We start from the raw sequence: 13,636 nt of genomic DNA on the forward strand, positions 1-13,636 counted from the left end.
ACAAAATTAATATTCAGGAATCAGTTGAATTTTTATACACCAATAATGAACTATCAGAAAGAGAAATTAAGAAAACTATCTCATTTACAATTGCAACAAAAAAATAAAATAAAATACTTAGGAATAAATTTAACAAAGGAAGTAAAAGACCTGTACTCAGAAAACTACGCGACATTGAAGAGAGAAATTAGAGAAGATACAAATAAGTGGAAACATATACCATACTCATGGATAGAAAGAATTAATATAGTTTAAATGTCCATACTACCCAAAGCAATATACAGATTCAATGCAATCTCTATCAAAATACTAATGGCATTTTTCACAGAACTAGAACAAATAATCTTAAAATTTATATGAAACCATAAAAACCCATAATAATCATGAAAATCCTGAGAAAGAAGAACAAAACTGGAGTTATCATGTTACCTGATATCAAATTATACTACAAGTTCATAGTAATGAAAACAGTATGGTATTGGCATAAAACAGACACATAGGTCAATGGAACAGAATAGAGAGCCCAGAAATAAACCCATGCCTATATGGTCATTTAATTTATGACAAAGGAAGCCAGAATTTACACAGGGGTAAAAACTGTCTATTCAATAAATAGTGCTGGGAAAACTAGACAGATGCTGTCATGTGGGGAGTCACGCAGGGTCTCTGCTCCCGATCCCCACATAAGAACACAGGATATGGTGAGGCCAAAACGGAACACCCACGGAGCCATAGGTAGGGGAGTCATATTACTATATTCTCGCTGGCGGCTGGGTTGGAGAAACAGGAAGCAGGAACCACACTGTTCGCAACCCTCACTGCACCGCTTGCAGGCTCAGCCGCCATCTTCTTGCTAGCCCCCATTTTCTGCTAGCGTAGCCACGGCAGTTATATTAGTGGCCAATGGCTCACTGGTTACAACTGATGGCCAACTAGCCACAGCTGATGGCCATCTGATCACAGTTGATGGTCATTTACTACCCGAGCCAGCACCTTTCCATGTGAGGCCGAGAGCCTGGAAACTGCACTCCTGGCTCTGTCCCCACAGATGCATGAAAAAAATGAAACTGGACCACTTTCTCAAGCCATATATGAGAATAAACTTAAAATGGATTAAAGAGTTACATGTAAAACCCAAAACCATAAAACTCCTAGAAGGAAATATAGGAAGTAAGCTCTCAGGCATTACCCTTCATAATATTTTTACTGATATAGCTCCCCAGGCAAGGAAACAAGAGAAAAATTAAACAAATAGGACCACATCAAACTAAAACGTTTTTTCACAGCAAAGGAAACCATCAGCAAAATGAAGATATTCTACTGAATGGGAGAAGACATTTGCCAATGATACATCTGATAAGGGGTTAATACCCAAAATTTATAAAAATTCACATAACTGAACACCAAGAAAAAAAAATCCAATTTAAAAATGGGCAGAGGGCCTGAATAGACATTTCTCCTGAGGAAATACAGATGGCCTATAAACATATGAAAAGATGCTCAGTGTCACTAATCATCAGAGAAATGCAAATAAAAACCACAAAGAGATACAACCTCTCTCCTGTCAGAATGGCTATTATTAATAAATCAACAAACAAGCATAAGAGAGGATATGAAGAAAAGGGAACCCTCATGCACTGTTGTTAGAATTGCAAATTAGTGCAGCCACTGTGGAGGTCCTCAAAAAATTAAAAATAGAACTACCTTATGACCCACTCCTGGGTATTTAGCCAAAGAAATCAAAAAAACTAATTCAAAAAAATATATGCACCCCTATGTTTATTGCAGTGCTATTCACAATAGCCTAGTTATGGAAACAACAAAAATCCCCATTAATAGACAATTGGATAAAGAAATTGTGGTACATTTATACAATGGACTATTACTCTGCCATAAAAAAATAATGTGATATTACCATTTGCAGGGGGAGAGATCGAAAATGGCAGAGTAGATAAACACTGTACCTGCTTCTTTCCATAAACACATTAAAATTACAACTAAATTATAGAACAATCAACCTGGAGAACCATCTGAATTCTAGCTAAACAGAAGTTTTATAATTAAGGATATAAAGCAGTCATGTTGAGACTGACAGGAGGGGCGGAGACGTGAAATAAGCTGGCCCCAAACCTGTGTGTGGCGGTTGAGAATCAGGCGGGATATCTCGGCCACAGAGGGTCCCCCCAGAAGAGCAAGGGACAACAGCCCCATACCAGGCTCCCCAGCTCAGAGTACTGGTGCCAGAAAGAGGAGCCACCACAACATCAGTCTGTGAAAAACAGTAGGGATTCCAACCATCTGTGTGGGAGGGAAGGCTGGGGGAAACCCAGACATCCTCTTAAGGGGCCTGCACACAGACTCACTCCAAGACACTCACCCTGGGTTCTGTGGAGGGACGGTGGCTCCCGGGACATCAGAGGCATATGGGGGCAGACTGAGGTGTGTGGCCTGGAGTCAAGGGCTAGAGGATAGTCGCCAGTTTCTCTGTGAGGAGGCCTCCTCCTATGCAGTGCAGCCGGCAGGTGGACGCCATCTTTTCTATGTTAAGCCCTCCCCCACAGGCCAAATTTGAATCTGATTGGCCTGGTGAGCTCTATTGCTCCACCCTGCTGACTCACTCGAAACCCGCCCTCCCCAACTCCCCCATCCTTGGAGGCACTTTGTCAGTGAGCAGCCAGCACCACCCACACTGCACTCTTTCTTGGGAAACTATCAAAATCCACAGGCCCCAGGTGGGCGATGACTGGCCTGGCTGTGCTCTGAGACTTTTGCTGAGTAGCTCCAGGCTCAGCACTGGCACCAAACCAGAATCTGTATTAACTTGGTGACCACAACTCTTCCCACTCTAGTGACTCCATGAGACCCTGCTTCACCCAACTTACATACCATATGAGGCTTGATCAGTGGCAGAGCCTTAAGGGAGCTGGCAGGTGGCAGCAGGCCTAGGGATGTCCTGGCTTTTTGCGGAGCTACCCAAGGCCTGGTACTGGTGGCAGATTTCCTCAGTTCTCAGCATGGCCTCTCCCACATGCCTCCAGGTTTAGCACAGGCAGTGAACAACTGCAGATCACTTTATAGCTCCTACCAGGTAGTCCATGGCTGGTCATAGGCAGTCGGTGACCTGGGCCTACCCCAGAGGCTCTCCGAACAGGCATACAACCAAGGTTACTCTACCCAGCAAGGCTTTTATTTAAAATCAAAGGACAGATAAAGAGCTTCCCAGACAAGAAAGAGCTAAAGGAGTTCATCACCACCAAATCAGTATTACAAGGAATCTTAGAGGGATTTCTTTAAGATGGGGGTGGAAGGTCAAAATTATGAATAAAATGGCAATCGCTACATATCTATCAACAATTACTTTCAATGCAAATGGATTAAATGCTCCAAGCAAAAAATAATGGAGGGCTGAATGGATAAGAAAACAAAACCCTTACATATGCTGCCTACAAGAGACTCACTTCAAATTGAAAGACACACAGACTGAAAGTAAAGGGATGGAAAAAGATATTTCATGAAAAAAAAAAAAAAATACTGGGGTAGCAAAACGTATACCAGACAAAATATACTTTAAAACAAAGGTTATGTCAAGAGACAAAGAAAGACCCAATAATCCCATTTCTGGATATTTATCCAAAGAAACCCAAAACACTACTTCAAGGAGACATGTGCCTCCATATGTTCATTGCAGGATTGTTTACAATGATTAGGATGAGGAGGCAGCCCTACTTGGCCTGGGTGTCTATAGATGGAAGAATGGGTAAAGAGTAATGGGTACATGTATACAGTGGAATATTGCTTGGCCAGGGAAGGGAATGGGTTCTTGCCATCTGTGGTGGCATGGATAGACCTGGAGGGTATTTTGCTGAGTGGAGTGTCAGACAGAGAAGACATGAAATGTGATTTTGTTTGTATGTGAAAATCTAAAGAACAAAATAAACAAACAAAACAGAAACAAATTCAGATACAGAAAACATTTTGATGGTTGTCAAATGGGAGGGGGGTGGGGGATGAGTGAGAAAGGTGAGGGGATTAGGAAGTACAAATTGGTAGTCAAAAAACAGTCACAGGGATATGAAATACAGTATGCGGAATATAGTCAATAATGTGGCTAAAACTATGTATGGTGTCAAATGGGTACTAGACTTGTTGAAACTATCACTTTGTGAGGTGTGTAAATGTCTAATTATGTTGTTTTGTACACCTGAAACTAAAATATATAAATAAATCCATTAAAAACTTTGTGTTGCACACACACTCATAAAGAAATAATTAAGTACTGAAACTGAATCAGTACTGAATCTGCAGCCAAAGAGCAGCTAAAATTGAACCTGTACCTTCAAGAGCGACTCATGTTTTAACTCACCCTCAAACACAGCGAATTATTCACGCTACCATCAATTTGTATTAGCCAGTTATAAAGAATCACTTTATCCTCGCCTTTGATCCCTGTGGGCACTGAAAAATACCTTCTTGGATCTGAACTCAAGAGGATTTTATCCTAGTCTAATTCTCTAAGCCTCTGGCTTCGGGCCTAGATACCCTGAAATGCAGGTCAGCTGGTGAAATGGTCATGTTCTTATTTCCCCAAGGAGCAAAAAAAGCCCTTTTGATGTGTACAGATTTTCCGGGCATGTTAAAAATCTATCTTAGGTAAAAGGAGACAAGTGGAAATAGAAAGGTTCTTGGCAAAAGTGTGTACTGGTAATACACTGACGAGGTTCCCCAGCACCTATGTATCGGCCGTCGCCTGCCATAAAGGCATTGTGACGGGAGCAGTGAAATGAGGCCAATGCACTAATGGGGTCATAGTTTTTGGTTTTTTTTTAATGTCAATATAAAGAATTGTCCTTCATTATGATTATTGTAATTTCTATTTTTTGTCCTAAAATGTATTTTATATATTTTATTGTAAAAAAATAAATAAATAAATACAAATGGCTCTATGGGTGAAAGGAAGCCCTGATTTGTGGCACTTGCCAATTTCTGTGGTGTAAATATTCCCATTGTAGCCATTTTCAAACTAGCAACTTGGCATCAACTATTTCACAAATTTCCTGAAAATGTAACCTGAACTTGCGTGAACTGGCTCCAGTACACCTATAAATCGATTCTATTCTAAGAAAATAATGCTTGTTAGTTAGAAGGAGGGACATCCCCCACCCCAAAGTCCAAAATACTCCAGTGTTTTAGCATCCCTCAGTGATCTCATTCAGGTGTTTTCTCACAAGGATAATTTACTTCAGCTCAGCAGACCCACAGACTTCGGTGGCATGATTGGCACGAGTCACATATGCTAACGAATGAAAGCTCTGAGCTTGATGAACTGAAGATTCTTCAAGGGACATCCTAGACCAGAAGAATAGGTTTCGTGGGTACTGACAAACTGGAGAGAAGCTCCATCCTGGTAAGGATTGAGTTCAATTCGTGAAAGAACAAATTAGAACTCTTAAAAACCAAAAAGCAGAGTGGGAGTGAAGATGAGCTACACATATATATCTTGGGTTAGGGGAGGAGGAAGGTCACAGTGAATCACAGAACACCAGTCTTTAAAATCAACATAAAATAAAACAAATAATAGTGGGATTGCAATAAACAAAGGAGGCGTATGGTAACTGGGAAGTACTCCTTCCCTCAAATTCAGATTTACTTGGCTTCTTCAGACACTGGGTTGAGTCTGGTCTTCCTGGGGGAAAGTACAGTGGAGTACTTAAATGCATAGGCTTTGGTGGAAATCTGTGGAATTGACAGAGTTGCTTAACATTGCTAAGCCTCAGTTTCCTTGTTTGTAGAATGGTGATATTAATGATACAGTCAAAGCAGTTGCTGCGATGAACTGAGTGTGAACATTTATCCATATTTTATTTCAAGCTTGTTGGGAAGGGAAAAGACCGACCACACACACACACACACACACACACACACACACACACACGCACACACTAGTTCAGAGTTTGTTCAGGGAGGAAGACAAGTATAAGTTAAACACTACCCGACTAGAGTTTTAAAAGAGAAATGTCTGGTTTAAAGACTATTAGGATAGCATCGGGCTTAGAGGGTTGCACCTTGATAGCCAGTTAAAGGCCACTGGGCATATCTAAAGAGCATGAGTTAGCCAAGTGGAGTCAATCTAACTTTCCAGAAGGCCTCTGAACTGCATGAAGTCCAGAAAAATACTCCCGTGCTTTATCAGCAGTGCTAGGTCCTTCCCAAAGGGGCTGAACCCATCAACCCACAGAGTTCTGCCCAGATCAGGTTTGGAATGATGTCCTTTTAGAGTCAGCATCATACAAGGCTGGTGTGAGGATCACAGGAAATGGTAACCGCAGGGAACATGTGCTGAGTGTTTGTCCCGGGCCTGCACCGGTGGTGACCACTTCACACCCCATGGAATCGTCATTCACCAGTTTCAAATTCTCTAGGGGCTTTCCGTTGCACATTCCCTACCCTTGTGGTCAAAGCCCTACCTGGCCTGATTCCATCTGCCACTACTCTACCTCTTGTCAGTGGCCTTCATCTGCAGTGGCCTTATTTCTGCTCCTCAAACATGTCAAATTGCTTCCTGCCCCAGGCCCTTAGCACTAGCTGCTCTGCCTGCCAGGGCCACTCCTCTTCCTTTTCCCATGGCTGGCTTCATTGTGACATTCAGATCTGAGAAAGATCTAACCTGCAGATGCTAGCCAGTTGCCCTCTATCATCTCACCCTACTAACCTTCTGCAGGGTACTTATTTCTGCCTTGTACTTTATTCATGCACTTGTTTGTTGTCCAAGGAACTCCACTAGAATGCAAGCACTGGTAGGGCAAGGGTTTGTCTGTCTTGCTCTCCTGCTTTCTCTCCCACTCGCTTTGGGTACATAGCAGGAGCCCCAAACATATTTGTGGAATGAATAAATGATCTCAGTCCATCTTCCCCAAAACCCTATGGAAGGTCTGTTACTCTATTTCACAAATAAGAACACAAGGCACAGAGAGGTTGAGCAATTTACCCATGGTCATCAAGCTGGAAAACAGCAAACCTGAAATGTAGACCAGGTATGGTACCCCTTCAACATTGTAAAACTAAGCATCTTCACCACCACCCTTCCTCTTATATAGATGACACATTCAGTCTAGGAAATGAAAGGAAATCTGCCTTTGCTTTCGCCTTAAATTAGTTCATCTGCCTTTGCTTTAGCCTTAAATTTAAATTAGTTCCTGTGGCATTCATTAGTCAAAAAGCTATCCATCTACTGTTTTATGTAAATCAAAATTATGAAAAATGCCCACTGCAGGAGTGAATATGCCTGTAATTATATGAATATATCTTTTCTATGGCTGACCTTGAAAATTAAGCTACTTAACAAGTCGCTCTGACCATCGGGTGTCTATCATCTCCGTGAAAACCACGTTCCAGGCCAGCTTCCTGCAGAATGCTTCATTGATTCAGCCCGTCCCAACACCCTTCCACATATTACACATCATTTTTTCCCACTTTGCCCTCATTACTACATTATCCAACTACTCTTACTTTATACGTACTGTGTGTGCTTAACAAGCATGTTTCGTCTTTGCAATCAGCATGTCGGCTCCCTGAGACGGGGTCTCATGCTCACTGGGCTTCCTTTCCTGGGCAAATCTGCAGACGACCAACAAGACGGTACAGAACACCTGTATAGTCGCCTAAGAGCAGAAAATGTGACTGTGCAAATGAAAGTGCGTTTCTTTTTCTCTTCATTCCTTGTAGAAGGTTCTTAAGTGGGGGAACAACACAAATGCTTTCCTTACTGTGAAACGCAGTTTAACCACCATTGTAAGTTGTTCGATGTATTTCCCTCTTTGGGGTACTTCTAATATAACCTAAAATAGTAGACATTCGAATTTACATTTAATCAAAAAAATCTTGGCCCTTATTCAGCCTTTTATTATTTTGTTTTAACGGTTATCTGAATCTCACTTTTAATCGTGGTCCCATATTCTTGTCGCAGAAAAAGAGTGGTGCAAAACATTTAAACACAACCTCTGTACTTAAATCCAGAAATGTACAATTGTCACTTTAGTATTCAATGTCTAAAATAATTACTGATGAAGATTTTAATTCAATTTTCTTTCAAGAAGTGAGCATATTTTCTCTTTTTCCAACTAACTCTGATAGCTCTTGAGTATTATGGTTTAACTCCATGGAAACCACTCTTGAATCAAATCTGTCTAGCAAGAACGTTCTTGCTTTTAAAGCGTTGTTCCCAGTTGGTCCACGGCCTCCCTGGAGAAACTGAGGCACTAATATGGAAAGAGTGATCCATCTGACTAGAATATCAGATTTGTATTGAAGTCTTGACACATGCTGGCATCGATTGATAGGAAGTTGTCACGCGGGGCGTCAGGCGGGGTCTCTGGTCCTGCTCCCCATATAAGAATGCAGGACATGGTGAGGCCAAAAAGGAACACCCAAAAAGCCATAGATAGGGGAGTCATACCACTATACTCTCGCTGGCGGCTGGGTTGGAGACACAGGAAGCAGGAGCCACAGAATCCGCAATTCACAGTCACCACACTCCACAATCCACCCTTGCTAGCCCCCATTTGCTGCCAGCGTAGCCACGGCAGTTATATTAGTGGCCAATGGCTCACTGGTTACAGCTGACGGCCAACTAGCCACAGCTGATGGCCATCTGATCACAGCTGACGGCCATTTACTTCCCGAGTGAGCACCTTTCCATGTGAGGCCGAGAGCCTGGAAACTGCACTCCTGGCTCTGTCCCCACAGAAGTGTCCAGCCAATGTTCAGCTTATGTACAAAGGGACAAACACTGGTGAATGTTGATATTCATTAGGCTCCCATGCACACTGTACCATTTTTCACAATCTTTTCCCATGTTAGAATCCTCCCATCACCATAACTAGGCACATTCCATACTGTACAATAGGACTTTTGTTAGGATGTTTCTTGGAATGTGTTTTACATAATCAGTGATGGGTAAGAACAAGCATAGGCGGGTCTCAGGAAGATGTGGAGTGCACAGAGCCTGTGTTATCCATCTCTCGTCCATACTTGTGGGTTGGTAGACTTACCCCCCGCCCCCCCACCACCTGACTGGCTCCATTCACATGGCAGGGGCTCTGGTGGTTGACTACTTCCTCCAGACATCTGCTTACAGTGTTGCTACCAGAGAAGGAAACCAATTGCCTGCCAAATTCCCAAGGATGGTTCTAATTGGTGCAACTTGGATCAGGGGCATATCTCTAGGCCAGGGGTGTCCAAACTTTTTTCAACGTTTTTCACCAAGGGCCTGTGGGGACAGAGCCCCAGAGAGTAGTTTACAGGCTCTCGGCCTCACGTGGAAGGGTGCTGGCTCGGGTGGTGAATGGCTGTCGGCTGTGGCTGATTGGCCTTCGGCTGTGGCCGGTTAGCCGATTGGCCGCTGGTATAACTGCTGCGGCTACGGAGGAGAGCCGAGGACTGCCGAGGACTGCCGAGGAGCCGAGCAGAGCCGAGCAGAGCCGAGGAGAGCAGAAGAGAAGAGAGGAACAGAGTCGAGAGAGTGGAGGAGGGTCGTCGGTTGGTCAGTTGGCGGAAAGGCGGTCGGCAGGTCGCGCGTCCAGTTGGCCCAGCTTCCAGTGAGACCATAGTGGTATGACCTCTACCTATGGCTCCGTGGGTGTTCCTTTTTGGCCTCACCATATCCTGCATTCTTGTGTGGGGAGCGGGAGCAGAGACCCCGCAGGCCACCGCGCACGACAAATGGCGCAGCGAGCAGGGTCTCCCGCACGACAAATGGCGCAGCGAGCAGGGTCTCCCGCACGACAAATGGCGCAGCGCGCAGGGTCTCCCGCACGACAGGGCCATATTCAGTAAAATACACAAACAGCCGGCCAGTCACTCAAGGTGAAGTACATATTGCCTCACTTGGTTTATTTAAGTAAACTAAATATATTTTTGGAATTTGCTGTGGGCCAATAAAAAATGGATCGTGGGCCGCAGTTAGGACACCCCTGCTCTAGGCTATTTGCTGTTGTCAATAGACTTCTGTATGTTCCTAGTTTTCTACAAGGAAGTTAGTTACCAGTATAATTGTTGTGGGAGGCAGCCTGCGGGGTCTCTGGTCCTGCTCCCAACATAAGAATGCAGGATATAGCTAGGCCAAAACGGAACACCCACGGAGCCATAGGTAGGGGAGTTATTCCACTATAGTCTCACTGGTGGCACCATAGTCTCACTGGAGGCTGGAGTCACATGACCTGCAATCAGCTGTCCACTTCTCTGCCTGCCAACCGACCCACTTGACTCACGACTCTCTGACTCTATTCTCCAACCAGCGTAGCGGCAGCAGTTATATCAGTGGCTAATTGGCTAACTGGCTACTAGCTGATGGCCAATTAGCCACTGCTGACAGCCATCTACTACCCAAGCCAGCACCTTCCCACATGAGGCCGAGAGCCTGGAAACCGCTCTCTGAGACTCTGTCCCCACAATAATCATTGCCACCTGAATTAAAAACATTTTTAAACAATTCAATTTAAGCCAATAAAATTGGATGTTACCTGAGATGGCCGAGCTGGCAGCCCAGATTTGTCCCCACAGCAAAATTTCAATTGTTCAGCACAGTGTGGGGCAAGGTCAGTCTTGCAAGGTCAGCAGGTGACGTTCTTACATGAAGACGAATGTGAATCCCAGGTGGTTTCCAAGCTCTTGAAGCCTTACGTGCAAAAAACATTCATGAGGAGGGAGGGAGGTAACCACCAAAGGGAGAACTTCCTTTATTTGCTGAACGGCACTTTATTTCCTATAGACAAATTCAAATGTGAAGCCAAATACGACCCACAGGTCGCCCAATGATCACAGAGTCTGAAGAGGAATTAGATGATCTTAACAGCTGGCACCTAATAGCAAATGCATGCTCTCCACAGACACAGTTCCAATTCTAGACACTTTGGATCCCTCTCATTCATAGATGCTATGCCAGCCACCTCCTCTCTAAAAAGATTATTTATTCAGAGGTAGAATAGTCTCATTACTTTGGTATACAATTTCCTGGTTATAATCACTATGTTCCCATGCCTTTCAGAATTTCTACCCAGATGACCTGGATTGGATTTGGGGTATTCAGATAATATTACATAATTTCCACAGACCTTTCTTTCATTTCTACTTTTCCTAGTTTCATTGTGGGAGGTGTGATTTCTAATTTACAGGGCACCATGAACCATCTAGAATATTCAAGAAACACATACACACACACTAAGGCTACTTTTTAAATAAAAACAATGTTCTTAAAGACTCTTCTAAATTCAACTTTTTTTTCCCATCTTTATAAGCGTACAAAGGAGTATCTTTTATTTCAAGCCATCTGCCATATCGTCATCCCAATTGTCAAAATAGCCAGCAATTCAGGAACATTAATAACTATTAGCTACTTAGTTACATAATAAAGCTTACTTTTGTAAATCTGATTGCTATCACTACCAGAAGATTAACTCTTAAAAGCAAGAAATATGAAAAAAGTAATGTTACCTGCATAAAAGGAGTATCCTCTTCTGAAAAAAAAAAATGTTCAAACTAGAAAGCATGGAATAAAAATATGACAAAAAGGCGGTCAATCACTTAAGGGAACCATAAATGACCATCTGAGTTCCCCAAATATTGATGAGAAAATTCATATTTTATTATAGAATTCTATCTCAGCATACCCACCACTTCTCCCAAAACCAAAAGCAATTTCTTCACGAAGTAGCAAATCTGCAAGTGTGTTAACGGTTTAATATTAATGGGCTGCATCACAGAATATTTCTAACAGAAATAAAATAAGCATATGAGCACTTATGAGCTCATTGTTTATTGAACTGAATGAGTATTTACTGAACACATCGCGTGCACCCAGTACATACCAGAGATCTGGTTTTCTGCCTCGATTCACAGCATGACTAGACTATAACAAAAGCAAACTCTGGCCCTTTTCCTTTCACCTGCTCTTTCCTCATCCTGCAGAGCTTCCCCTCTCTCTCTTTGTCCAAACTCCACTCATTCCTAATACTTCCTTTCACCTGCACGGCATATGATAAACCACTGTCATTTACATGACCTGGCTTAGTCCTTACAGCAACCCTGTGAATTAGGCATTAGGCAGAGAAGGAACTTGTGATTTAGTGAAAGACAGTTCTCAAATACAGGCTGCCCAACTTCAGAGTCTCACAACCACACCTTTGCTGCCTCCTTTCAGTCCAAGAAGGCAAACATTTTCTCTAAAGGGCCACATGGTAAATACTCTCAGCGTTGCAAGCTATACAGTCTGTCCCAACTCTGGCCTTGCAGCAAAAGCAGCCATACACTGACTGGAAACTAAACAAACCCAATAATTGTGTCTATGTTCCAATAAAACTTTATTTATTAAACATAGGTAAAGCAGATTAGGCCTGTAGGGTGTAGTTTAGTCTAGTCCAATGTTTTCCAAATGGTGATCCATCAGCATTTGTTAAAAATCTGAAGTCTCAGGCCCTACCCCACACCTGCCAGTCAGAAACTTTGAGGATGGAGCCAGCACTGTTTTAACAAGCCCTCCAGGAGATTCTGCTGCGCGCTCAAGCTTGAGAACCACTGCTAACCTTCCTGATTGCCCACACTGGACTCTCCTATTACATAAAGTATGAACTACTAAGGTAATTGGTATGTCCCACTTCACTAGAAGGCCTTCCTCCCCCATCTTCTTCCCCCATCATGCTCTCTCTCCTGCTCTGGAGTTCCTGCTCTAATATCCTGGGGGCTTATGCAACCCAATCCTAGTTCTCTGTTGCCATTTCTGCTATTATGCTGCCCCAAACCCAGCTTCCACGTCCCACTAGCTAAGTCTCAGCTGCCCTCTTGAATTCTGCAGCACCTCCAGGTAACATGCTCACACAGCTACCACTTCCAAAGCACCCCTACTCTTGGGCACTGGCAGGGACTAAGGGGCTTCCAGTCTCTGCCAAATGCTACAGAACCAACCCTCTCCCTCTCCACCCTTCCATTTCCCTGTGCTACCCTCATCCCCATGTCCTGACCCCAGAATGAGTGACAATTCTTTCAAGTTTTTGCAGGGAAAAAAAAGCAATCCCTTCCCCCATTAATACTCTGTAATGCTCTGCCTAACCACCAACTCCACCGTCTTCGGCTATTTTATTCTACAGTAGAAATAGAATAGCTGAGACTGTTTGCTTTGGAAAGGCAATAACACATTTTGTCCTCTCCCTTTCCTCTTACAGTCCTTTGAACCCCACCTAAGAGTGTGTTTTGTTATAGAAGAGTGAACTTCCAAAGTTTAACTGGGCTTTGGGTTGATGAAGAGTCCTTTAGAAAATGATACTCATCAGTCTTGATTATGAAAGGCTGGGCCTATGGCCTGGTTTGGCTAGGGACGCCCTGGAGCGGGGAGGTCCTGGGAGGTGAGGGAAAGGAAACAAACAATTGTGCCTAATACGCAGATGGGATCCCTGGGGTTAGGAGAGCATCACACTGTAAACCAATGTTTGACTTGCACTGGATTAGCCGTCAGGAACAGGGTTTGGATTGGATGGGGGGGAAGGGGGAGGGGCTGGACTGTAGAAAAGAAAGGAAATCACAGGAGCCAGATACTTGGCAGGAATCTGTTGCCCAAGGATACAAATGGCTACCACAGTGATTGCCATAA

General features: G+C 43.5%; 1 long non-coding RNA gene across 1 annotated transcript in view; it reads right to left on the reverse strand.

The window, feature by feature from the left end:
• Nucleotides 1-13,636, reverse strand: part of LOC109452126 (uncharacterized) — a 417,227-nt gene that overhangs the window by 400,986 nt on the left and 2,605 nt on the right. The gene's annotated exons all lie outside the window — the stretch shown is intronic.

The sequence above is a fragment of the Rhinolophus sinicus genome, chromosome 1 (genome assembly GCF_057876585.1).
Source record: "Rhinolophus sinicus isolate RSI-liver-muscle chromosome 1, RSI-T2T, whole genome shotgun sequence".
In the NCBI taxonomy this organism is placed as follows: Eukaryota; Metazoa; Chordata; class Mammalia; order Chiroptera; family Rhinolophidae; genus Rhinolophus; species Rhinolophus sinicus.